Source organism: Equus quagga, chromosome 2, assembly GCF_021613505.1.
Source record: "Equus quagga isolate Etosha38 chromosome 2, UCLA_HA_Equagga_1.0, whole genome shotgun sequence".
Lineage (NCBI taxonomy): Eukaryota > Metazoa > Chordata > Mammalia > Perissodactyla > Equidae > Equus > Equus quagga.
Genome location: NC_060268.1, coordinates 93,352,994 through 93,378,741, shown reverse-complemented (window position 1 = coordinate 93,378,741; position 25,748 = coordinate 93,352,994). Strand labels below are relative to the sequence as shown.

At 43.5% G+C, this 25,748-nt stretch overlaps 1 protein-coding gene across 1 annotated transcript in view; it reads right to left on the bottom strand.

Moving 5' to 3' along the window:
• The window catches only part of ZNF592 (zinc finger protein 592), a 54,534-nt gene that overhangs the window by 21,754 nt on the left and 7,032 nt on the right, over positions 1–25,748 (bottom strand). Inside the window, exons 2-3 of the mRNA XM_046655305.1 lie at positions 16,855–16,963; positions 12,420–12,500 (exon numbers count right to left, since the gene is read on the bottom strand). The gene's annotated coding sequence lies outside the window, so the exon portion shown is untranslated. The remainder of the gene's footprint in view (positions 1–12,419; positions 12,501–16,854; positions 16,964–25,748) is intronic.

Genomic DNA, 25,748 nt, shown 5'->3' with positions numbered 1-25,748 from the left:
AAAAATCAGGACAAAGACACAAATGATAAATAAAGAGAGAACTGAAAAAACCATCATAGAGAACCACCAAACTGAACTGGCAGTCCAAAATACATGGGACAAGAAACAAGAGAAATACAGAATAACCAGAAAACAAGGATAAAACGGCAGTATTAAGCCCTCATATATCAACAATCACTCTAAATGTAAATGGATTGAATTCTCCAATCAAAAGACACTGAGTGGCTAGATGAATTAAAAAACAAGACCCAACAATATGCTGCTTCCAGTAATCACATCTCAGCCTAAAGACAAACACAGGCTCAGAGTGAAGGGAGGGAAGACGAGACTCCAAGCTAACAGCAAACAAAAGAAAGCAGGTGTTGCCATCCTTATATCAGACAAAGTAGACTTCAAGATAAAAAAGGCAATGAGAGACAAAGAGGGGCAGTATATAATGATAAAAGGGACACACCACCAAGAGGACATAACACTTATAAATATATATGCATCCAACACAGGAGCACCAAAGTACATAAAGCTACTATTAACAGACCTAAAAGCAGAAATTAACAGCAACACAATAATAGCAGGGGACCTCAACACCCCACTTACATCAATGGATAGATCATCCAAACAGAATGTCAACAAGGAAATAGTGGAATTAAATGAAAAACTAGACCAGATGGACTTAATAGATATATCTCTATATCTATCTATCTATATAGAGAATATTCCACCCAAAAACAGCAGAACATACATTCTTCTCAAGCGCACATGGGACATTCTCAAGGACAGACCATATGTTGGGAAACAAGGCAAGCCTCAATAAATTTAAGGAAGATTGAAATCATATCAAGCATCTTTTCTGACCATAATGCTATGAAACTAGAAATCAACTACATGAAAAAAGCTGGAAAAGTGGCAAATATGCAGAGTCTAAGCAACATGCTATTGAACAACCATTGGATCACTGAAGAAATTAAAGGAGAAATTTAAAAAATCTGAAGACAAATGAAAATGAAAATACACCAACTCATATGGTATGCAGCAAAAGCATTCCTAGAGGGAAATTCACAGCAATACAGGCACACCTTAACAAACAAGAAAAATCTCAAATAAGCAATCTTAAACTACACCTAACAGAACTAGAGAAAGAAGAACAAACAAAGCCCAAAGTCAGCAGAAGGAGGGAAATAATAAAAATTAGAGCAGAAATAAATGAAATTGAAACAAAAAAAAGTAGAAAGAATCAATGAAACTAAGAGCTTGTTCTTTGATAAGACAAACAAAATAGACAAACCCTTAGCCAGACTTACTAAGGAAAAAAGAGAGAAGGCTCCAGTAAATAAAATTAGAAATGAAAGAGGAGAAATTACAATGGATACCACAGAAATACAAAGGATTAGAAGAGAATATCATGAAAAACTATGTGCCAATAAATTGAACAATCTAGAAGAAATGGATAATTCTTAGACTCATACAGCCTCCCAAAACTGAATCAAGAAGAAATAGAGAATCTGAATAGACCAATCGCAAGTAAAGAGATTGAAACAGTAATCAAAAACTTCCCAAAAGTCCAGGACCAGATGGCTTCTCTGGAGAATTCTATCAAACATTCAAAGAAGATTTAATACCCATCCTTCTCAAATTATTCCAAAAAATTGAAGAAGACAGAACACTTCCTAACACATTCTACAAGGCCAACATTGCCCTGATCCCAAAGCCAGACAAGGACAACACAAAGAAGGAAAATTACAGGCCAATATCGCTGATGAACATAGATGCAAAAATCCTCAACAAAATATTGGCAAGCCAAATACAGCAATACATTAAAAGGATCATACACCATGATCAAGTGGGATCTATACCAGGGACACAGGGATGGTTCAACATCCGTAAATCAATCAGTGTGATATACTACATTAACAAAATGAGAAACAAAAACCACATGATCATCTCAATAGATGCAGAGAAAGCATTTGACAAGATCCAACATCCATTTATGATAAAAACTCTCAAGAAAATGGGTATAGAAGGAAAGTACCTCAACATAATAAAAGCCATATATGATAAACTCACAGCCAACATCTACTCAATGGGGAAAAAGTGAGAGGCATCCCTCTGAGAACAGGAACAAGACAAGGGTACTTACTCTCACCACTCTTATTCAACATAGTACTAGAGGCTTTGGCCAGAGCAATTAGGCAAGAAAAAGAAATAAAAGGAATCCAAATTGGCAATGAAGAAGTGAAACTCTTGCTGTTTGCGCATGACATGATTCTACATATAGAAAACCCTAAAGAATCCATTGGAATGCTATTAGAAATAATCAACAACTATAGCAAAGTTGCAGGATACAAAATCAACTTACAAAAATGGTTGCATTTCTATACTCTACTAACGAACTAACAGAAAGAGAACTCAAGAATACAATCCCATTTACAATCACAACAAAAATAATAAAATATCTAGGAATAAATTTAACCAAGGAAGTAAAAGTCCTACACAATGAAAACTATAAAACATTATTGAAAGAAATAGATGATGGCATAAAGAAAAGGAGATATAGTCCATGCACATGGATTGCAAGAATAAACATAGTTAAAATGTCCACATTATCTAAAGCAATCTACAGATTCAATATAATCCCATGACATTCTTCACGGAAATAGAACAAAAAATCCTAAAATTCATATGGGACAACAAAAGACCCCAAATAGCTAAAGCAATCTGAGATAAAAGAACAAAGCTGGACGCCTCACAAACCCTGACGCTGAAATATACTACAAAGCTATAGTAACCAAAACAGCATGGTACTGGCACAAAAACAGACACACAGATCAATGGGACAGAATTGAAAGCCCAGAAATAAAACCACACATCTATGGACAGCTAATCTTTGACAAAGGAGCCAAGAACATACAATGGTGAAAGGAAATTCTCTCAATAAATGGTGTTGGGAAAACTAGAGAGCCACATGCAAAAGAATGAAAGTAGACCATTATCTTACACCATACACAAAAATTAACTCAAAACGGATTAAAGACTTGAAGGCAAGATATGAAACCATAAAACCCCAGAAGAAAAAATAGGCAGTACACTCTTTAACATTGGTCTGAGAAGGATCTTTTTGAATACCATGTCTACTTGGGCAAGGGAAACAAAAGAAAAAATAAACAAATGGGACTACGTCACACTAAAGAGTTTCTACAAGGCAAAAGAAACCAGGAACAAAATGAAAAGACAACCCACCAACTGGGAGAAAATATTTGCAAATTATACATCTGACAAGCAGTTAATCTCCAAAGTATATAAAGAACTCATACAACTCAACAACAAAAAAACAAACAACCCGATCAAAAAATGGGCAGAGGATATGAACAGACATTTTCCTGAAGAAGATATACAGATGGCCAACAGGCACATGAAAAGCTGTTCAATATCACTAATCATTAGGGAAATGCAAATCAAAATTATAATGAGATATAACTTTACACCTGCTAGAATGACTGTAAGTAACGAAGACAAAAACCAACAAATGTTGGAGAGAATGTGGAGAAAAAGGAACCCTCATACACTGCTGGTGGGAATGCAAACTTGTGCAGCCACTATGGAAAACAGTATGGAGATTTCTCAAAAAATTAAAAATAGAAATACCGTATTACTCAGCCATCCCACTACTGGGTATCTATCCAGAGAACTTGAAGTCAGCAATTCCAAAAGTCCCATGCACCCCTATGTTCACTGCAGCATTATTTGCAATAGCCAAGATGTGGAAGCCACCCAAATGCCCAACAACTGATGAATGGATAAAGAAGATGTGGTATATATTTACACACACTGGACTACTACTCAGCCATAAAAAAAAAGACAAAATCATCCCATTTGCAACAACATGGATGGACCTTGAGGGTATTATGTTAAGCGAAATAAGCCAGACAGAGGAAGATAAACACTGTATGATTTCACTCATATGTGGAAGATAAACAAATACGTGGACAAAGAGGACAGATTAGTGGTTACTAGAGGGGAAAGGGGTTGGGTGGTGGGCATAAAGGTTAGAGGGGCACATATGTATGGTGACTGACAAATAATAATGTACAACTGAAATTTCAGTGTTATAAACTATGATGACCTCAACAAAATTTTTTTAAATGCATGGTTCAATACTTCCTTTCCTTAGGAAACTTTTGATTCATATATGAAACTTGGCTATAACTTCTGCTAATTTACTTTTTTTTGTTTTTGAGGAAGATTAGCCCTGCGCTAACAGCTGCTGCCAATCCTCCTCTTTTTTGCTGAGGAAGACTGGCCCTGAGCTAACATCCATATCCATCTTCCTCTACTTTATATGTGGGATGCCTACCATAGCATGGCTTGCCAAGCAGTGCCATGTCCACACCCAGGATCCGAACCAGCGAACCCTGGGCCGCTGAACTTAACCACTGTGCCACCGGGCCGGCCCCTCTGCTAATTTACTCTTACTAATCATTAATTTTGTATAACTTTGGTTTTTTGCTGCATGAATTCAATCAAATCCAAAATGATTTGCTTTTGCCATGATTTATGCTGTCTCTTAAATAAACTCTAGATTATATCCTCCCGTAGGTATTTTTTTCTTCAGTCAGTGTCTTCATGATTCCTTAATTTTTACCCTAAAACTATCATTGGTTGGTGAATGGATCACTAAACCTGGGGCAGGGTGACTCTCAAGGCACCACACAGTTATCAACGTGGTAGGGAACAGTTTAGGGGAAGCCCGAAGTTTTATTTTAACGTAGTACACAGAGAAAAGAAAATCCACCTGTTTCCTTCATGATGTGGTGAGGCAGAGCTACAGAACTATGGTGACAGAGGAAACCCGAGGCTCTAGGAAAGAGGCCTTCCATTAGAAAATCACGATCACACCCACACTTAGAGGAAAAGTGACGCTGGCTGGCTCAAACCTTCTGGAAAGAGGACGAAAAAGCCCACCGTATCCTTTGTTCAGCCTTAAATCTTGCATATGCTTCAGCATCCCAGAGCTTGATTGGCTCACATATTTCTTACACCATGTTTATACTGAAAACCTTTCTGGACACAGATGACATAACTCTTTTAGAAAGCAGTACGGTCGCTGTACAGAACCAGATAAGTGGCAAATCCTTGGGCCCAGAGACCCCACTGCCAGAAATTTATCCTAAGAACAAAACTTCCCAAAAGCTATATGCAAAAGTATATAGTATTATTAAAAGAACACAAAAGAGAGAGAGACACAAACAAAAAGAATCTAAATATCCAAGAAGAGGGAATGGTTAAATAATTGATAGACTATTATGCAGTCATTAAAAACTCTACTTATGAAATCTACAGAGAAACACAGAAAATTACTTATACTATTAAGTTAAAAAAAAAACAAAAATGTTGTCAGACTATGATTATAACAATGTAAAACTAAGTATGCATTTGATCCAAGATTAAAAGAAAGAGAAAAATAATTACATGGGATGGTGAGATTACTGGTGGGTTATTTTTAAAACTTTTTGTGCTGATAGATTGCTTTTATAATTTTAAAATGGGAAAATAAAGAAAAAAACTCACTTAGAACCACAGGGGAGCAGGTGGCATGGCAGAGGTGTATCTGTTACCACCCCACGGGATCAACAGCTTTACAGGTTTGGTTTCTTGCCCTCCTCCCAACCCACAACAAAACACATCTGCCTGCTTCAGAGTTTTCACAGAAAATGAAAAATACCCCCCACTGGGAAGATAGCTCATTATGGTAGATAATGATGAAGTGAAATACCAATTATCTAAACTAAATGTGGGTTGGCAGAATATCTCACTGAAATGAGATGTAAAGTTTCAGGACAACAAATGACATTGTCTCCTGAAACACGAAGTATTGGAGCCCATGAACAAGGGGAATATACAGGACATCCGTGGAAGCACTCAGCATCCCCACGCCAAGCCATCGCTGGCTAATATGCAGGCTGATCCTCACTACATGGAAACACCTGTGTGGTATCTCCCCCTGCCCCGCCCCTTTTCTGTTACTGTCTAGGAAAAAAAGATTGAGGAGAAGGGCAGCATAGGTTGGTCTCTTTAAGGAGCTGGGAAAAGCAGGTGGGGAGGAAGGATAGCAGTTGGTGGTGTGTGCAAGGATTAGTGGGGTGCCTACTACTGTCTAACTCAAGTCACAGGGGCTCGAAGCAGAGAGAGATCACAGCAGAAGAAAGTAATGTTCTCCACACAGAAATCTGAGGGATTGGCTGAGAACGGTCAGAGGAAAGGGGAGGGGTCTCTTGCTAGGAAAATCAGAGCTGGTAAGTGCTGTGGCAGCTCAAGATCAGCAGCAGGAAAAACCTTTATAACCTTTGGATTTAAATACCAAAGCTGATGCTTTTAAAAGCCAGATATACAGGCCAGTCCAGTGGCGTAGTGGTTAAGTTCACACGCTCCACTTTGGTGGCCCAGGGTTTGCAGGTTCGGGTCCTGGACGTGGACCTACACACTGCTCATCAAGCCATATTGTGGCAGCATCCCACATACAAAGCAGAGGAAGACTGGCACAGATGTTAGCTCAGTGACAATCTTCCTCAAGCAAAAAAAAGAGGAAGAAGATTGGCAATAGCTCTTAGCTCAGGGCCAATCTTCCTCACCAAAAAAATAAATAAATAAAAAATAAAAACCCAAAGATCAAGTCCTGTTTTCTATTTAGCCCTAGTAAGGACAACCAAAAACAGCAGCAATTGGTAATAGTGAATAAGGGACCCATGGTGTACCTACATGTCTGTATTTCTTTAAACTTTGCTCTAAAGTATGACATTGTTTATAAGTAGAAAATAGAAATTAATCAAAATATGCCCTATTATAAAAGCAACGGAAGAAACTGTAAAGAAAAAGACTACCAATAAAAAGTTCTATTCATCAAAAACCTGCCAGCACAAAGTTAAAAGGCAAACAACAAATCAAAAGGAATATTTGCAACATATGATTATTATCATTAATGTGTTTATTAATATATAAAAGATCCTTACAAAGCAGTAAGTAAAAGACAAGCAACTCATTAGAAAAATTAATGAAAGTGATGAGCAGGCAATTAAAAAAAGAAGAAACAAATGGACAATTAATACATAAAAAAGAGTTGCAAACTCACAGGAGATTAGAGAAATACAAATCAAAATAAGGAGAAACATTTTTGGCTTATCAAACTGACCAAGGTTTTCAAAAAACAATAATCTCCACTGTTGGCAGAGATGTGGCAAAATAAGCATTCTGAAGGTAGTATAAATTGATGCAACCTGTCTAAAGAGCCATTTAGCAATAATATATAAGGTCCAATAATTCCACCTGCAGCAATTCATCCTAAGGAAAGAGAGAGGCACATGATAAAGACACTCATTACAGAATTATTTATAACAAAATTACAACAAAAAATGAGACAATCTCAAGTTCCAATAAGTGGAAACTGCTTCAATAAATTACGGTATATCAACACAATTAAAAACTAGGCATCATTAGAGATCAATACATAAGACTGTGAGAAATACTCCCAATATAAAATGATAAAAAAAGGATACTGAAGTATATATACAGTACAATCTCTATTTAAAACAATTTTAAAATATATACAGTTTTTATGAAAAAGGCTAGAAGAATATCCAAAATGTGAAAAATATCTCAACAAATGATGGAATTATTTTCTTTCTTTTATTTATCTGCATTTTCAAATCATTTATTCAAACTATTTATTTCAAATTGTATTGCTTATGTAATTTTATTAAATTATATTTTTAATATACAAAAGAAGAAGAAATTAGGCAGGCCAAAAGACTTGAGGTGCTTCTTACAGAGAACTCCAAAAACCATTAATACAAAATTCTTAAAGCACATCTGGCCTGACTCTGCAGGAGACTGCCAGCTAGAAAATCAGTGGAGTAACCTAATTAAAATAAAAGGTGTAGTCACAATAAAAAGCTTTCACATACAAGAGCGTCTGTAACCTGTTGCACACAGCACGCCCAAGTCGGGCCGGGAAAACCACAGACAGCTGCCTGTCGTGCCGGGGGCAGCACTCAGGGCCCAGGGCCTGGTGACAAGCCCCGCCCGATGTCCAGGGCTGACCCGGGCAGAGCTCCTCCCGAAGCCTCTGAACAAGCCAGGTCCAGGCATGGCAAGCTCGCCGAGTGACCCAGAGCGGCCCAGTCAGCAGGCAGAGCAGGCTCCCCAGTTCTCCGGGACCTAGACTGAGAGCCGGTCTCACTCAAAGGGAAGACAGCGGAGCCACGCTGCAATACGGGCAACCCCCCTTGCAGTCAAGAACAACCCCGGGACCGGCAGACTGACACCATATCCTCTCTCAGGATAAGTTTCTACTCAGGGAAGATCTGGAAACTGGAAAAAAGTGAATAGAAGTTCCCATTTTTTATTACAGGGTCTACTTAGTTGCCCAGGAAATTTTACCAAACACTTGAGTAAACCTAGAAACTGGGTGCGGGGGAGGGAACACCTTAACTTTGAAAGGGCCTCATCAGGCCTAATTAGCCTATCAGAATTCTTTGAGGAGGTAAAAACAGTACGATTATGGCAGAACTAGTAGCCAGAACTTCTATAGACTTTAAATGCCAAAATTCCACCAAAAAACAACAACAAAGAACTGAATTCCACAGAACTTGGGTGAATGTATGTTGTGTGTGTGTGTGTGTGATTGTGTGTGTGAATGTGACTGCCATTTATTGGAAACCATGAATAGTAGAGTTTTGGGGGATTTCTTGTTTTTTTGGTTTTTTTTAAAGATTTTATTCTTCCTTCTTCTCCCCAAAGCCCCCTGGTACATAGTTGTGTGTTTTAGTTGTGAGTCCTTCTAGTTGTGGCATGTGGGACGCCACCTCAAGGTGGCCTGATGAGCAGTGCCACGTCCACACCCAGGGTTCGAACCAGTGAAACCCTGGGCTGCTGAAGCGGAGCACGTGAACTTAACCACTTGGCCACCAGGCCAGCCTGTTTTTGGTTTTTTTGCTTGAGGAAGATTCGTCCTGAGCTAACATCTGTGCCAATCTTCCTCTATTTTATATGTGGGTTGCTGCCATAGCGTGGCCACCACCGAGTGGTATAGGTCTGCGCCCTGGAACCAAACCCAGGCTGCTGAAGCAGAGTGCACCAAACTTAACCCCTGGGCCGCAGGGCTGGCCCAACAGCAGAGTTTTTAACACACTGATCATTTCTGGACTGGAGCTTAACGCTTTCATAAATTACCTAGAATGGCAGTTCCCAACCCACAGGGGATCCAACTTCATATCCACATGTGTTCCCAGTGACCAGCCATTAAAAATACCACTACTGGTCTATACAGAAATTAGTATATAATAATGTACACCTGAAATTACACAATGTTATAAGCCAATATAACCTCAAAAAAATTAAATTTTTAAAAAGGGAAAAAATACCACTACTGAATGAGGAAGGCCCATGAAAAGTATTAATTCAAAAAGGGGGTCTCACACTCAAACTGCTTCAGGAGCCAGTGATCCAGCAGAACATTAGGCTGTAAGCTTATGAGGGAAGAGGCTTATGCGTCTCGTTCATCACTGTACTCTCCATTAGGTACTCAATAAATATTTGTTGAAGCAATAAACTGAAACCTTCAAGACTGCAAATGGCCTTAAAGCTGTTCCAGAAATCAAAATGAGGAATTAAAAGACAAGTTCTCAGGAGGCTGCATCAACAGGCGAAATTACAGCAAAGGAGCATCAGCGAAGGCAAATGTGAAGGAACGTTCAGGGAAAAGCAATTCCAATTACACTTTTAGAATAATGGGTTCTAAGCCCAACCGTACAACAAAGAGGCCTCAGCTTAGACTGTCCCCTGAAGGCACCACATTGCATGTTTCATTAGAAAAGGTTCAGAAAACACTGGGCACTGCCAGAAAGGACACTGAAAACAAAATAAAACTTGTGATCCCGCCCATATTCAAAACCACTCAGTGTGTGCACAGCTAGATGTGCTGCAGAACTTAAGAAAGACATGCCAGCGCTGGAGGAGGTCCTGAGGGACAAGACTGAAGTTATAAAGTAGATAGAAGGGCTTTCTAATGAGAGCCTAAAAATTAGAACTCTATTTTATTCTGAAGAGACGAAGGTTTAGGGGAAAGAGAGAGCATGATTGGAGTACAGGTTTGTTCATCAAACCTCAAAATACTAGAGCGGAGAGGGCAGCATTTTGAAGTTTGAAATAAAAGACGTAGACAAACAAAAGATGACTTCATCCATTAGTCAGAAAATATACTGAAGATGTTAGAGGTAAAATATATAAATGTACTAATGTCCACATTTATTCAAATCTACAAATTTAAAAGAGGCTCTGAGGAACTAAGAACAAGGAATTATTACTCAATCCATGAGCTTTCTTTCTCTCAGAGTGAAAATCTTTGAATTTCAAATAACATTAAACTTAGTCATCTGTTTTTCCTAACAATGTTAAGTTCAGTAAAGGCAGATTAATAAAAGTTAAGTAACAGGACATCAAAGGGGCAGAGGCACTCACAAGCATTAAGAAAAATCTGACCTCTATTCAGTATATTCTGTTTAATGAGGCAAGAAAGCAAATAACATGTTACAGATTTATAAAACGAAAGTGAAGGCAGCATGACTTGAGGAACACTGGACTATGAGACCACAAAACTAAGCTTCCTTGTATTTGCCATTGTTTGTTGGACAAGGATTAGAAGGAAGCATGTGGAGTGTGTACATTTTACAACCTGTGAGTGAATTCTTCACCTGCTCCCCCACATGACTGAATATGGCTTACATATTGAGATTATTGTTACAACGGTTAAGAGTTTAAAAATAGGTAAATGAAAGTTACCCTCAGCTTTCTATTTTAGAAAAAGGAGCATCCCAGGGGACAAGAGAGCAAAGAATAACTCAAGCTGTGTGTGTGTGTGTGTGAGAGAGAGAGACGGAGACAGAGAGACAGAGAATTTCTGAGCAGAAGCTCAGACCAGAAGAAACGACGTGAGTTGGTTGCCAGGTAGGGAAACTTCTCCTTCTGGACCAGGAGTGGGAGGTAGGCAAGAGGAAAGAGAATTAGTAAGCAAGCCTGAGAGTCAGCTGCTCCTCCCGTGACCTGCAGGAGCTTTAGTCTGGACTCTGCCTAAAATATCGGTCAGAGAGAGAGACACTGCTTCCATGGGTGGCAGAGAAAGAAGCTCAGTGAAACTTTAGCTGGATCGAAGGAAACAGGAAAGAAAAAAAAAAAGTCGCACATTTCTGGACCCAGACTGAAGCCCCAGACTCGGAATGGTGGAGCTAAAAGACTAAGAAATTGCAAACCACAAGCACTGGCTTTCAAGCCTAGGTTGCCACCAGCTACTCACGTGAAGACCTTGGGCAGGAGGACTCAAGTCCTTGGACAGGCGAGGCTGCAATGGCTGGGCCAATTAATCCAGAGCTATTGGATTGCTACGTAAAACTTAACTCCCGGCATGGAAAAGTAGACTCCCTACCATGTGCACATCGCTGCCCTCCTGAATACGCATCTGAGGCCTGCTTACAGGTCTACGGGACCACAAGTCACAGATGTTCTGAGTCATCTCAGTGGCCAGTATTTCATTCCATGAGGCACCTGGTATTCTAATCATTAGCAAAAAACAGCCCAAAGAGATTCGCAGCAGTTTAAAGAAAGCAGGTGCCCCAAGGGACCCAGACGGAACCACAAAGCTTTTCACTTGTCTTTTCCTCCGTCCAGCCATAGCCCCTCCAAGGCACACTTTTGTTTGCCATGACAGTTGCTGAAAAACACATACCTGATCACAGAGACGCCCCTGTTCAAAATCCCCATCATCTTCAGGATAGACCTCAAATGCCTCGCTTAGAACGGAGGATCCCCTCCCATCTGGTCTCTGCCCACCTCTCCAGCCACTTCCCAGAGTCCCTTTCATTCACTGCTGGTTCTCCCAGACCTCCTCATGCTGCTGTGTCAGGGCCTGAGCTGTCCCCTGACTAGAGAACACCTGATGCCCCCACTCAGGCACCAAACACAGACCTGCCTGAGAACTCCTCACCCCCAGGTTCTGCTCCAGGTCCCCTCCTTGGGGATGCTTTCTCTGAGCGCTGCAACACCGGTCCTCTGCCCCCCTCCACCATTTTCTCCCGACACCTGGGCCTGCCTGCTGCTACGGCAGCACTTCCCACAGCAGGCGGAGACCACGCGCTCTCTCATCAGTCTGTGAGCCCCTCCAAAGTTGGGGTCATGTCCTTTACCTCTGTTTCCAGGACCTAGTGCACCGGCTCCCAGTGGCAAGTGCGCCACCACCGCTCCCACCCCTCCCAGAACCATTCCTCAACGCTTCTCCAAAGCCTGCCCGGCCCACAGCGCCCTCCACGCCCTTCCACCCCAGCCAAAAATCCCATTTCCCAAGAACAGAATTACACTGCAAGCATTCTAACAAGACTCACAGGATGTCAGAGCTGAAGGGGACCTCAGAAATGATCTGGTCCAGTGGCTTCCAAACGCCCGTCTGCAGACTGCTCGACTGCCTGCAAAAGAACAGCATGGGGAGTGACTCAAAACACAGCCACCCAGGCTCCCACCAGGAAAATTCTGGTTCAATACATCCGGGATGGATCCCTGCATTTTTTTTAAAACTTCCAAGTTGATTCCCTGCAATGGTCTAGGCTACCTCTTCATTCGACAAGTGGAGAACTGAGGCTCCGAAAGAAGTTCATTCATCAAACACTGACCAAACACCAAGGCTTGTGCCTGGCACGGAGGAAAACAGGAAGGCCCAGACCTTGCTCCTGAGCGTCCCCACACACCACCCACTGCAAACACCCGCAGCCACCCCCCTGTGGGTGCCACTGAAGGCTCATCAAGGGCACGGGATTCCCAGAGGCAAGGACAGGAGCAGGGCTTTCTCTGCCCATCCCCATCAGAAGTCAACGCACAACTCCCAATGCTCCCTCATTTCGCTTCTTCCTCCTCATGGCATAATGCTCTACATTCACCACAGCTATTTCAGCAAAAGGCTCTCCCTTCTGCTATTTCCTGAGCTTTCGATAGGCACTCACCAAATGATTAACTGGTACCCCTTTACTTCTGGACTTGGACAGGCATCTCAAACCCAATTACATCCAAACTCTGACTCCTGATTTCCTCCCACAGTCTTCCTCATTTCAGTGAACGACAACTCCGCCCTCCATGTTGCGCAGCCAGATTTTGGCATCCCTGAGTCCTCTCCTTCCTTCATATCCTTCGTCTAATCCATAAGTAAATCCTGTGAATCTACCCTCAAAATAAACCTAAATCCAACCATTTCTCACCATCTCCAACCATCGTCATCTGTCTCTCCTGGAGTCCCACAAAGGACTGGTCTCCTTGCTTCCACCCTGGCCTCTACTCTTCAACCTCAACACAGCAACACAGCAGCCAGGTGCGCTTTTTTTTTTTTTTTAAGGAAGATTAGCCCTGAGCTAACATCTGCCGCCAATCCTCCTCTTTCTGCTGAGGAAGACTGGCCCTGAGCTAACATCCGTGCCCATTTTCCTCTACTTTATATGTGGGACGCCTACCACAGCATGGCTTGACAAGCGGTGCCACGTCCACACCCGGGTCCAAACCGGCGAACCGGCGCACCCCAGGCCGCCGAAGCAGAACATGCGCGCTTAACGGCTGCGTCACCGGGCCGGCCCCAGGTGCTGCTTTTAAAACATCCATCAGATCTTGTTCCTCCTCTCCTCAAAGCGTTCCAACACCAGCCCATCCCACACAGTGTAAAACCGAGTCTCTACCAAGGCCTACCTGGCGAAGACTGCCTCCGTCTCCCACACCCGTCCCCGTGGCCAGCCTGCTCCAGGCGTGCCCACACCGCCTCACTGCTCCTCGAGCATGCGGGGCACACTCCTGCTCTGAACCTTGGCATTTACTGTTCCCTCTGCTTGGAACGCTCTTCCCCTCAGATCCCTATGGGCTCACTCTTTGCTTCCTTCATGCCTTTAGTCAAACATGACTTTGTCAGGAGCCTTCTATGATCATTGTATGTAAGACACCAATCGCTGCCCTCACCATCCATCTCTGTCCCTTTACTCTGCTTTATTTTTCTTCACAACCCTTACCACCTGACACAGTATATAATTGCTCGTTTCTTTACTGTCGGTTTATACGCCCCAGCATGTTTACTGGAAGGTAATTTGCCATTGGAAAGGAGGAATGACTTGATAGCTCATCTGTCCAGAACTAAGACTAATCAAGGACAGTCACAGATTCCCAAGCACGTTTATTAACAACAAAGCAGCTGGCAAATTCGCACCGTTATTTGTGTTTACCTTTTTTTTTTAACTTTTTATAAATAGAGAGGCCTTGAGTGGTGATGGAACCTTGCCAGTGGGAAGGGGTCTACCTGAAGTAGCACTTGTCTGTGAATCCTAGGCCCATGCAGGGCTGCTTAAGTTAAATATGTTACCAGTGGAAAGTGCCTACTGGCACTGTCCTCACAATAAAGTCTTCTGTTTTGAAGACGGGATCAGTGCAGCATCAGTGGAGAGAGGTGGCTCTGAGAACCACAGGGAAGAGACGGGCACAGGGGAGTCTGGAGTCTTAAGAAAAGGCGATACAGCCTGGCAAATATGCGAAAAAACATAGAATTATGCACTTTAAATGTGTGAATTGTATGTCGTGAATTATATCTCAATAAAGCTGTTATATTTTTTAAAAGCTAGGAAGAGAGAAAGGGGGCTGGAACTGGAAGGAGAAGACATTGTGCAGGACTGCGCAGCGGACCGAGATAATAGAAGAGGAAACTAGGTACAGGCAACAAAGTCTAAACAGGCTGAGAACTGAGATAGAAACTGATATTTTGTAACCTGTACCCCCTCTGCCTTTCATTACTTGCAAAGAGATCTCAGCACTAACTGGGAACCGCACTTTGTCAGAAGGAAACAGGACCCAGAGACTGAGAAAAAACGGAGGAAGGGCTCCTCTTGTTCACACACCATCCTCGAGGAGGCCCTCCCACCAAACTGTGTAAAAGCATCGTCTCTTGGTAGTAGAGATCCCCAAATTTAAGGAATAAGCCAGCAGCCTCAGACCTGCTGTGAACCAAGCCTCTAGTCCCTGAATAAAAGGGCCCCAGAAAAGAAAAAGCAGCTGCTCCACAAAGTCACTCTTTCCCTGTCTCTGGTACCCCTGTATTTGTGGCTCTGAGTGTGCCACCAGTCTCATCCATCACAGGAGAACTGTAGCACAAAGATGCCAAAATTGAAAGGTTTGCGGGGGCACAGGGGGAAAGGGGATGAGGACACAGGGACATAAGGGATATGCTTTTAGTCTTGAAGTATCTCTGTGGTCTCCTTAGATCACTAAGGAGTTTAGGAGCTGATGAGTCAAAGACCTGGTAAAGAGTTTCTCTCCCAGGTGCTCTGCTCTCTCACTTCCTTTCTCTCTCTCTCACACACACCTACACACACACACCCCTACACACATGCTCTTCTCCTTTCCCATCCCTCTCCCTCTCACTATTCCTTCCTTCCTTACTCACTCCCTGTTCTCTCCTTCCCCTCTCAACAGAGATCGGGGTGGGCTCCTTCATCACGGCTCAGACCTAAGGACTGTCACCTTCTACAGGAAAGCAGGGCCCCAGCCAAGACAGCTTTTCACCAACCACCCAGTAAGGCAATGGATCCAACATCCAGGTGTCCACGCGTGTGCGCACTGTATATGTCCCTGGTGATCCAAGGGAAGGAGGAATAATGTGTCAGGAGCATCTCTATGTGCCCTCCCATCACCAGACAAAATGGATTATTAAAAGTCTTTATCTTTTTAAGACACATGGTGAAACATTTACAGATAAAATGATGTGATGTCTGGGATTTGCCTCAAAATACCACAGGGCAGCAGGAAGAGAGCAGGGAGGGCGTATATAAGCGAAACAAGATTGGCCATGAATTGATAACTGTTGGAGCTGGGTAAGGAGTACATGGAGGTTTATCATATTATTTCCTCTACATTTGTACATTTCAGGACAACAGGGACCAGATCCTTGGTTAGTGGATTCCACGGATCCAACTAGATTGCCACCAAGGTCACACTCATTAGGAACGCTATTATCAAAAAAAAAAAAAAAAAAACATGAAGAAGAAGAAAAGAACAGGGTTGGTGAGGATGTAGAGAAAGTGGAATCCTTGCCCGTTGCTGGTGAGAATGTAAAATGGTGTAGCCACTACGGAAAACAGTATGGCAGTTCCCCCCAGAAAAAATTAAACATAGAATTACTATATGATCCAGCAATTCCATTTCTGGGCATAGACCCAAAAGAAAGGAAAGCAGGGTCTTGGAGAGGTACTTGTACACCCATGTTCACAGCAGCATTGTTCACAATACCCAAAAGGTGGAAGCAATCCAAGTGTCCATCAATGGAGGAATGGATAACAAAATGTGATACAAACGTGCAATGGAATATTATTCAGCCTTAAAAAGGAATGAAGTTCTGACACAGGCTACAACATAAATGAACCTTGAAGACATTATGCTAAGTGAAATAAGCAAGATACAAAAGGGCAAATGGTGTATGATTCCACTGATATGCAGCACCTGGAGCAGTCAAATTCAGAGAGACAGAAAGCAGAACAGTGGTCACCAGGGGCCAGGGGAGGAAAGATGGGGAGTTACTATTCAATGGGGAGAGAGTTTCAGTTTGGAGGATGAAAAGGTTCTGGAGATGGATGGTGGTGACAGTGGTACTGAATAGTACATTCACAAATGGTTAAAATGGTCAATTTTGCTATGTATATTTTACCACAATTTAAAAATAAATAACTACCAGGGAACATAAAAAAATCAGTTGCGTCCAAACTCTTGGTTCCTCAAGGGCAGCTCAGGTCAGCCTAGACATCATACCTCAATGAGGTTCTCAAAACAAGGGTGTGGTGAGCGTGGCTGGGGGTGTGGAGCTGTGGAGAAAGGAACCACTTCTCCCTAGGCACATGGTCTAGTTTCCAAACACCACCTAAAGAGAGAAGAAAAGAAAATCATTTTTAATAGGCCTGAAGGTAAATGTTAAAGATAATAATAATAATAAGCAGATAGGTCAGATCCTGAGAAAAATCTCTAAACATAAATTCAAAGCAGGCCCCACATAGTCAAAGATAGAAATTCCCCAGCTCCAACCCTTCTCCCCGCCCCCATCACACGTGACAGTTCAGAGCACAGACTCTGCTGGGTTCAAACCCCTGTTCCACCCCTCACTAGACCTTGTGACTCTGGGCAGTTTCTTCACCTCTCTGGCTCGGGTTTCCCATCTGTAAAATGGGGCTGTTACAGGGATTAAACGAGTTCCCATTTGTAAAGCTCTTACAGCACTGTCTTAAACAGCACGAAGGCAAGATCTCTGTTTACTTTGTTCCTCATTATATTTCCAGTGCCTAGAATAGTGCCTGGCACATAGCAGGCACTCAAATATTTATTCTAGGAATGAATGCATCTGAAATGTCAATCTCAAAACGTAACTTGTACCAAAAGATGAAAAAGAAGAAGATTATACCAAAATCACTTCGCTGATCTCATCTTGGCAAAAGTCTTTTTAAAAAACAGGCTAGAAGCCTAATGAAACAGAAATCATTTAGAAATAAGTATTTCCAGTCAATTAATCCAATCTAAGTGGGTCTGTGAGTCAAAGACAATTTGTTCTGAGAAATAGACAATACTGCGGAGACAGAAAATGAAGTTGAAAGGTGATGGAACAAACGGATTTCAGATACCGTCCTGGTATACGTGTAGGTTCAGAAGAAAACCCGAGAGCACTGACAGCCACTCTGGGAAGGTGACGGTTTTGGGCAGACCAGGAGGAAGAGACAGGCTCCTGTCCCCAGTTGTGTCTGTGAGTTGTAGGCCTAGTGCAGGATATGCCGGCGCCCCACTACAGACCCCCCAACCTGATGAACCTCAGGGTTCTCCCTCTCCCTTTCTCCCACTTATACCCACCTGCTTCCAAAACTCACTCGAAGCCACCGACAATACTTTAAGCTCTACCAAGTTGGGAGCACTGGAAACCTTTGTTAAGGCAGCTGCACAGCAGCTGGGGAGCACCCTGTCATTGCCAAGTCTCACTGACATCATCTCTTCCATTCCATGTCTCCACCCTATCCTTGCCACATCTTTGCTCCCCATCTGTGGTCTCCCGCTATTATCATCCTGTATGTCTCCCCAAATAACACTTCCATCAGGTCCCTCACCCTGTTCACAAACCTAAAAATAGCCTCCTATAACCTACCCTATCAGCTCCAGCCCTCAGGCCAGGCTTTTGAGAAGCTCCATAATGGAGGCCTAGACCAAGTCCACTGATTTTATATTTCAGCAGCTGCTTCTTCACCTGCCTCAAAGCACCAAATCACTGCCTTCGCCTTCAACAGCATCAGTAAGAGAAGAGATTGTACAGACTGGAACAGACTAGACCACGTCTCCAGCCTCCATTCCCGCCAAGAGCATCCTCACTCTCTACATCATCCACATCCATTCTCTCCCCCTCCAGCTTCTAGGAACATGGTCCTTTCCCATTCCATTTCCACAACACACACACACTACACACATGCATGCACGTGCATTCATTCATTAGATAATATTAACTGAGCACCTACTATGTGCCAGGCCTTGTTCTAGTCACTGGTGGATACCACCTGTGAACAGAATAGATTAAGTCCCTGCCCACGTGGTGCTGACATTCCACCAGGAGACAGACAGACACAAACAAGCAGATTCATAGTATGTCAGGCAGTCTTTCAGTTGAGGAACCCCTGTTCCTCAGAACAGAAATTGGAGTGACCACATTCTCAATTCTGAAGCAAAGGAGAGAGCAAGCCATGTGAATATGGGAGAGAAGAGGTGTTAGGCAGAGCGAAGAACAAGTAGAAAGGCCCTTAGCCAGGAAAGTGCTTGGTGCATTCAAGGAACCCGAACCAGAGCGGAGGGAGTCACAGGAGACAGGGGTGGGAGGTGGAGAACGGAGGGCCACTGCAAGGACTGACTTCAGCTCTCAGATGGAAGGCTAAGGAAGGACTTGGGGTAGAGGAGTGGTATGCTGACTTACATTGTAAAAAGATCTCGTCCCTCTGCCTGTACATTTCAGCTGTCTATCATTAGGTAATAAAATTAGGAAGAATTTGTTTTCTTCTTGAATGTTCCAAAATTTTCTAAACCAAGCATATATTACTTTTTAAATGAAGGAAAAAACAATCTTCCAATCCTTTAAGTCTAAATTCCCCACGCAGTGCAAATTCCACATGGGCCTCAAAGCCCCCTGTACCAGCGCTAGGTCATGCTGTATCTGACACCCCAGCCAGCAAGACCACCAGGTGGCCCCAGAGTTAGCAGTACCCACCTGCAGCAACTAATGTGCATGAAAGTTCCTTTCACTGCCCTCACTTCTCTCCTGCCCTGCAGGAGTGTGTCCCCTTGGACATTCTTGGCCCCAAGTGCCTGTCTGGGTCCCAGTCTTTCTCTCAGTTGACTTAATTAATTCCTGGTAATTAGAGCTACTGTTTGGTGATGAACTGCTAAGAGTCTGACCTCTCCCAGGGGGTGTAAATATTTTAAAAGGGGACTCTAAGTAGAAATGCAAAAGCCTTAGACTCAGAGGAATGGAGCTACAATGGTGGAATGATAGGCGTTGGGGTTCATATTTTGTGGGTAGGTGGCTATCTTCTCCTAAAGAGCACAGGTGCTTAGAGACACAGTGTCAAGGAGAGACAAGTGAAGCAACGAAAGATGATACAACATTGTTGCCACCACCTCCCTCCTCCCAAATGGCCATTCAATCCATTTTGGGTAGCAGAGAATGTTCCCCAAAGGTAAGCCCAGCCATCTCAGAGGGCTGACCTGTGAGAAAGTAACCACCACCCCCAGGAAGAAAAGCCCCCTTAAGACCCTTCTGGTGTGGAAGCAAACTGTTCTCTAATTGCTTTCAGTGGGGGAAGTCCTTGACGGCAAAGTTCATCTCATGTGACTCTTATACTCCACAGAGCACCCAGCTCTGGGTTGGGGCCCAGGTTGGGCCTTTCATAAGCAACCGTAGATTACTGATCAATGATGCCCAGTTGCAAAAAGGCTCCACAGGATTTTACATACAAGTAAACATTCTAATTAAGAATAATAGTAGTATTAATCACACATCTGATATTTGTAAGGGCCTAAAGATTTACAGCCTTAATGAAGTTTCAGACAATAAAGCAGTTTTTACAACCTCAGCCAGTTCAGTTCAGGTCTGGAGAGTCTAACAAGGCAAAGGCAGGGCCCTTGCCCACACAGACCTGAGCCTCAGCTGGGCCAAGCCCCAGAAGAGTCTGAACAGCTGCTCGCTGCCCACCCTGGGCTCCCTTCTCCTCTGAAAATGCCAAAGCTCTGCCTCAGATGTGTTTTCAGGCCCTGGAATAGTCTGAGAAGCCTTCAGTTACAATGGACATCTACTTTCAAGACCTCTCTCTCTCTGGTCTCACTCTGCCCTTTGGCTTGCTAAGGAAAAACTTCAACTTCAGGAACTGAATTGGCAGATAGGAGTAGAATGCTGTAAACTGCAGCAAACCAGGGGAATAAAAGCAGAGCCAGAGCCCACTCCACTGGCTCACGTTCAGCTCCAGCCTGCCAAGGGCAGTGTGGGTAAAATGGTCCTATGCCCAAGGACTGGATGGATATGAGGAAGAAGTACCCCCCAGCCTCCCCACCAGGATGGGCTGAGCTCTCAGAGGGAGGGAAATTCCAGGAAGGCATATGAGGCTTACACACAGGAACCCCTCTCTTTACAGTCCTGTGACCCCCAGCTTGTAACACCAAGGCCTCTAGAGCATCCCCCACGTTGACGTGCAGGAGACTGAGTCTATGCAAGAAGGCCCAGGGCCTCACCCAAAAGAAGTGATTTCCTTAGAAACACTCCTAAAGAAAACACCCAACAAATGAGGCTACAAGCCAAGTCACACTCTACTCATCAGCTCCTCCCGGATGGGTGCAGCCCTGGCTCTCTCAGGAACATCTCAGTCAGAGGTCCTAGCCTAATTCACCTGTCTGGGAGAGCCATCTCTACAGCACATCTAACAAAGGCATCTTCCCCTCCCTGACCAAGGAGGGGTGGCCGGCTCTTCTATAGGGACATAGTTCTGGGAAGTTTGCACTTTTGCTTGAGGGCATTCAAGGTTTATCTCCAAAATGAAAACAGATTTACCAGTTGTTTGCTTTTGTAAAGATGATATATAAGCCAAAAGAGAATTCAAAGGATAGGGAAAAATATAAAGAAAAAAGTGAAAACCACCCAATCTCACCACTGAGAGGTAAGCAGAGCTTACAGGAAACTGCTCTGCAGAGTGAGCCTGTCCTGAGTTAGACCTGGGGCGTAGGTCTTGCTTCTCAGGATAAGCCTATGGATTTAGTTTTGCAGAAGACCATGAACGCCACCTCTGGCCTACTCAAAAGTTTTCAGGAGGCTCCGATAATTCTGGAGCTCTCACAAACAGACATGACACAGTCACAGAGACCCCTGTGTGTGCCCCACACACACTGCTTCAAGGCCAGGAGTCAGTGTGTTCCACAGGCAGCCCCCTCTTTCTCACTCCACACTGTGGCAGTCTTTCCACAATGGATCACATAGAAAGACGTCAGCATCCTCGTCATCTTGCGGAGTGTGTTAACGAAAGGAAGGGGGCCACCGTTACCTCTTGACAGAACACCTTCAGAATCTGAAACGGAGAAGGGAAAGGACTTAGCCAAAGTCACACAGTGAACAGAGGACAGCCCAAGAGTGTTGACGGGTTTGACACCAAACTCGAGCGGTGTTCATTAACTTCTCTTTGAGTCATAAAAAGAATCAGACATGTCATTTCAACACACACATACACACTTCCTGCTGTCGAATAAAAGCAAATAGTTGGGTGAAGTGGCACCTGAGCCCCTAAAAACATTTCTAAAACTTAATTAGCTAAAGGGTATCGCACTCTGTGCCCCTAGAGCAGGAAGGGGGAGAACACTGGCGCAGATGCCCACAAATGGAAACAGATACGAATTTGGGGTACATGCAATTGCTCCATTTCAGAGGTCAACACTCAGAACTCTCTCCTATTCAGGATGTTCCTATTTTTGTAGGAAAAGAAAAAATTAAACTTACATGTAGAGACAGAGCTGGAGATAAAGGTCTAATACAAACATGAAATATTAAAATGCTGACAGTAGGTCTAGGTTATAGGATGTATCAGTTAGTTTTACTTCCTTCGTGTACCTATCTGCATTTCCTAAATTTTCTACACGAATATTCTCGTGTAATTATTTTTAGAGTTTTAAAAGAAAAATAATTAATCCACAATCTAGGTTGGTCTATTTGGATTTTATTTTTCACTGTAGAAAAATACAGATTCAGAACTCCACTCTTCTCAGTTTTGCCGAAGCAGAAAGAAGTGCTAAGATGAAGCTCAAATCTCACGAAGATTCCAATCTACTAAGAAAGCTCACCATGCCCAGGCTGAGTAAAGGGCAGGAACTATTACTTTCTTCTCTGTCTCCAAAGTGTAGGGAAGATGAAAATGTTAAACCAATCACCCCTTCAAGTGCAACCAAAACCCCCCCGCCCCCTCCAAGAGTCCACAAACCTCTACTCCCAGAACAATTCCCAATGCATCTGTCCACAAGCACCGCTCAGCCACAAAATTACCTACCCCACATAAAATCCCTACGCCTTCTCCGGTAACCCAACTCTAGGGAAGCCCCTTTTCCAATATTTTATTTCTAAAAAAGTTATTTCTCCTCTTCCTTAAGTTTTACAAACACAGGATCCCACCCAAATGACACAGAATCATTCAATCAATTAAAAATCATTGTTGACTACACTGTATAAAGCTTGGGGAAAGATTATGTTAACAGTAAGGGTTAATTTTCATGGAGCCTGAGAAAGACAAACAGGAATTGAGGAGCAAGAATTTGTCAGTGTGTCCCAGTCCTGGCCAGAAGGGGGGTGGAGGGGGGGGGGGCGGGGAGCAATGGCCAGAGGACAGAAACATCTGTCACTCCGCCGTTTTGTTTCTCATGGCCAGTTAATACTCTGAGTTTGTGCATCAGTCTCTTCCAAGTTTGGTTAATGAGTCAGTCTCCCTGGACACAACCAGCTGAGTGCCCCACAAAACTGGATTTCGGGTCTGTGAAACTGAGAGCTAGATGCTGAGGCACAGGGATCTCGTCAGAAAAGCCCCCCCAGGATGGTCTCTGTCTCCACTCTCTAACTGCGACACCCACAGTGGTGGAATGTGTTTGATGTACTTAACACTCTCTGATAGCTCCCTGTGGCTTATAGAATAAAACCCAAACTGGACCTGCCTTTTGCAGCTCCAACTCAGCTTTCCAGTCTCATCACGGGACAAACCAAGCCTCTCACAGCTCCTCGCTTTCACACGTAGCTCTCTCTACCTAGAACGTCCTTTCCCCAGTCTTACTTGTGTATAAAACTCCTATTCTTCCTCCAAAGCCCAGTACAAAAGTCACCTCCACCCCAAGTCTTCCCCACTTCCCTCGGCATTTAGTTCTTCTCGCTCCCAACAGCTCTCTTAACTACAGGTGCATTACAGAACTCATGAAGTACATTGTAGCTCATCCTTTTAAATATATGACCTCCTCTGGAGACCCTGAGGTTCTGGAGGGAAGGAATTCACTTTATATCCATAAGTCCTAGCACAGCGTCGAGAATGAAATGGGAAATCAATGTCGAATGATTGATCACACGAAACATTGGCATTAAGTCGTTTAGAGGAAAACGGAGGGTGAAAGAGTCCCACAAAATTCAAGACTTAAATTACCTATATATTTATTCTCATCCAAAATGACCACAGTATGGCTGAGAGACAGCACGGATATTTAAAAATTTTACGTACTAACAGCAACTAACATCGGAGCTCAGTGCTACAAATGTTTACATGGCTTAGTTAATTTGATCCGCACAAAAACCGTTTTATCTGTATTTATCAAACCCTGTGAGGCAGATAATTTTATCTGCATTTAAGCTGGGAAAAGCTTGAGGTTTTTCCAGACAGGAAACTGAGGCACAAGAGGTTAAATAACTCAAAACCATTACGTTAGCAAGTGGCAGAAGCAAGATGCAAACTCCAGGAGTCTGGCTGCAGAGCCAGTGGGCTCTGGAATTAGGAAGACCCGGGTCTGAATACCGATTATGACACAAATGTAGCTTTGGGTTAAATCCCCTGTCCCCTCTGGGCTTGCATCTGCAAAGGGCAAGACATCCCTTTCTCTTCGCATGCAGAGAGGATTAAGTTAAATATGATAATATTTGCAGAAGTCTCTAAAACTGATTCTCGCACCTAGCAGGCACTCAATAATGCAAATTCATTTTCCTTTCCCTTCCTAAAAGCGGGGCAAAACAGACCCTTGGAGCAAAAGGATCTCCCCCAGATGGCTTGAGGCTTTCCAGGCAGATCAGGTATGTAGTTAGGCCTCTCCACACAGAAAGCCTTGCCCCACCTGCTTACCTCAAAGACCGGTCCCCAAACAGAGGCCAGAGATCTTTTAAAACGTAAATGTCATCATGTCACTGGCTTAAAACCCTTGAAAGCTTCCTAATTACAATCCAAACTAAGGGGGAAAGGCATTCTGTCCCCAAGGCCTCCCGTGACCTGACCCACCTCTCCACAGACTTATCTCCCTTCTCCCTTTCCCCCTCCAGCCACACGGGCCTCCTTTCACTTCCTCCAACTTGCCAAGCTCTGCGCTGCTCCACACATGGTTAACTCTTAACCCTCCTTCGGGTCTCATCACTTCCTCCGGGAAGCCTTCCCTGTGCCCCCAACCCAAATCAAGTCCCATTACTCTCTCTCACCACGCTCTTCATCTTTCTTTCCTTGCACTCATCACAGCTCAAAATGATTTGTTTACCACTTCCTTCAAAGTTTTACTCAAGAGACACCTTCTTAGGAGGCCTTCCAGGCCACTGGAATGTAAATTCATCCCCCACCTGATATCTCATATTCTCCTTCCCTATTTTCTTTTTCTCCTTGGCATTTAGCACTTTTTAACAGACTATAGTTTGTATTATATATTTTATTTTATTGTTCCCCCCCCCCCCACTAGAATGAAAGCTCCAAAATGGCAGTTACTTTTGCTTGCTTTCTTCACAGCATCTAAAATAATGCCTGGCACATATTTGTTGCTGAATGAAATTTCAAGATTAGTTGTTTATTATTGGGCTTTCCCACTAGGCTATGAGCTCAAGCTGAAACATGACTTTCTGGTTTACCACTCTCCTCCCAACACCGAGTGCAGGACCTGGTGCATAATAAGTGCTCAATAAAAATGTACTGGACGGATCAAAGCCGTAACCAGTGGAAAAATTGGAAAACGGTCACAATATGTGTGTTGGCACCATGCTTGCTCCTCTCCTTCACTGTGTAAGGTGCCTGTGAGTTTGAGGAAACAGATCCCTAACATCCCACCAAGCACCCACCGGGCCAGGATCTGCGTGTCCACATCCTGTATGCTCAGTCACACTGTACACATCAACAGATGGGTCCTACAGTCCCTACAGGGACACAGAGCTGAAGGTGACAGGGCTAATCCCAGGCCAAAGACCACCTTATCCCAAGTCCCATTCTCCTACAGCCACTTCTAGTCTAGGCTACTCCCGGGTGCCAGACATGCTTCCCTTGATGGGGGAAGGGGGGCCTGTGGATTTATTCCAGTCCAGGACTTTTCATGCCACCTCTGGCCTACCCCAAAAAACAATAGTTAAAAATCCCCCGAGCAGCTCCAATGAACCGGGG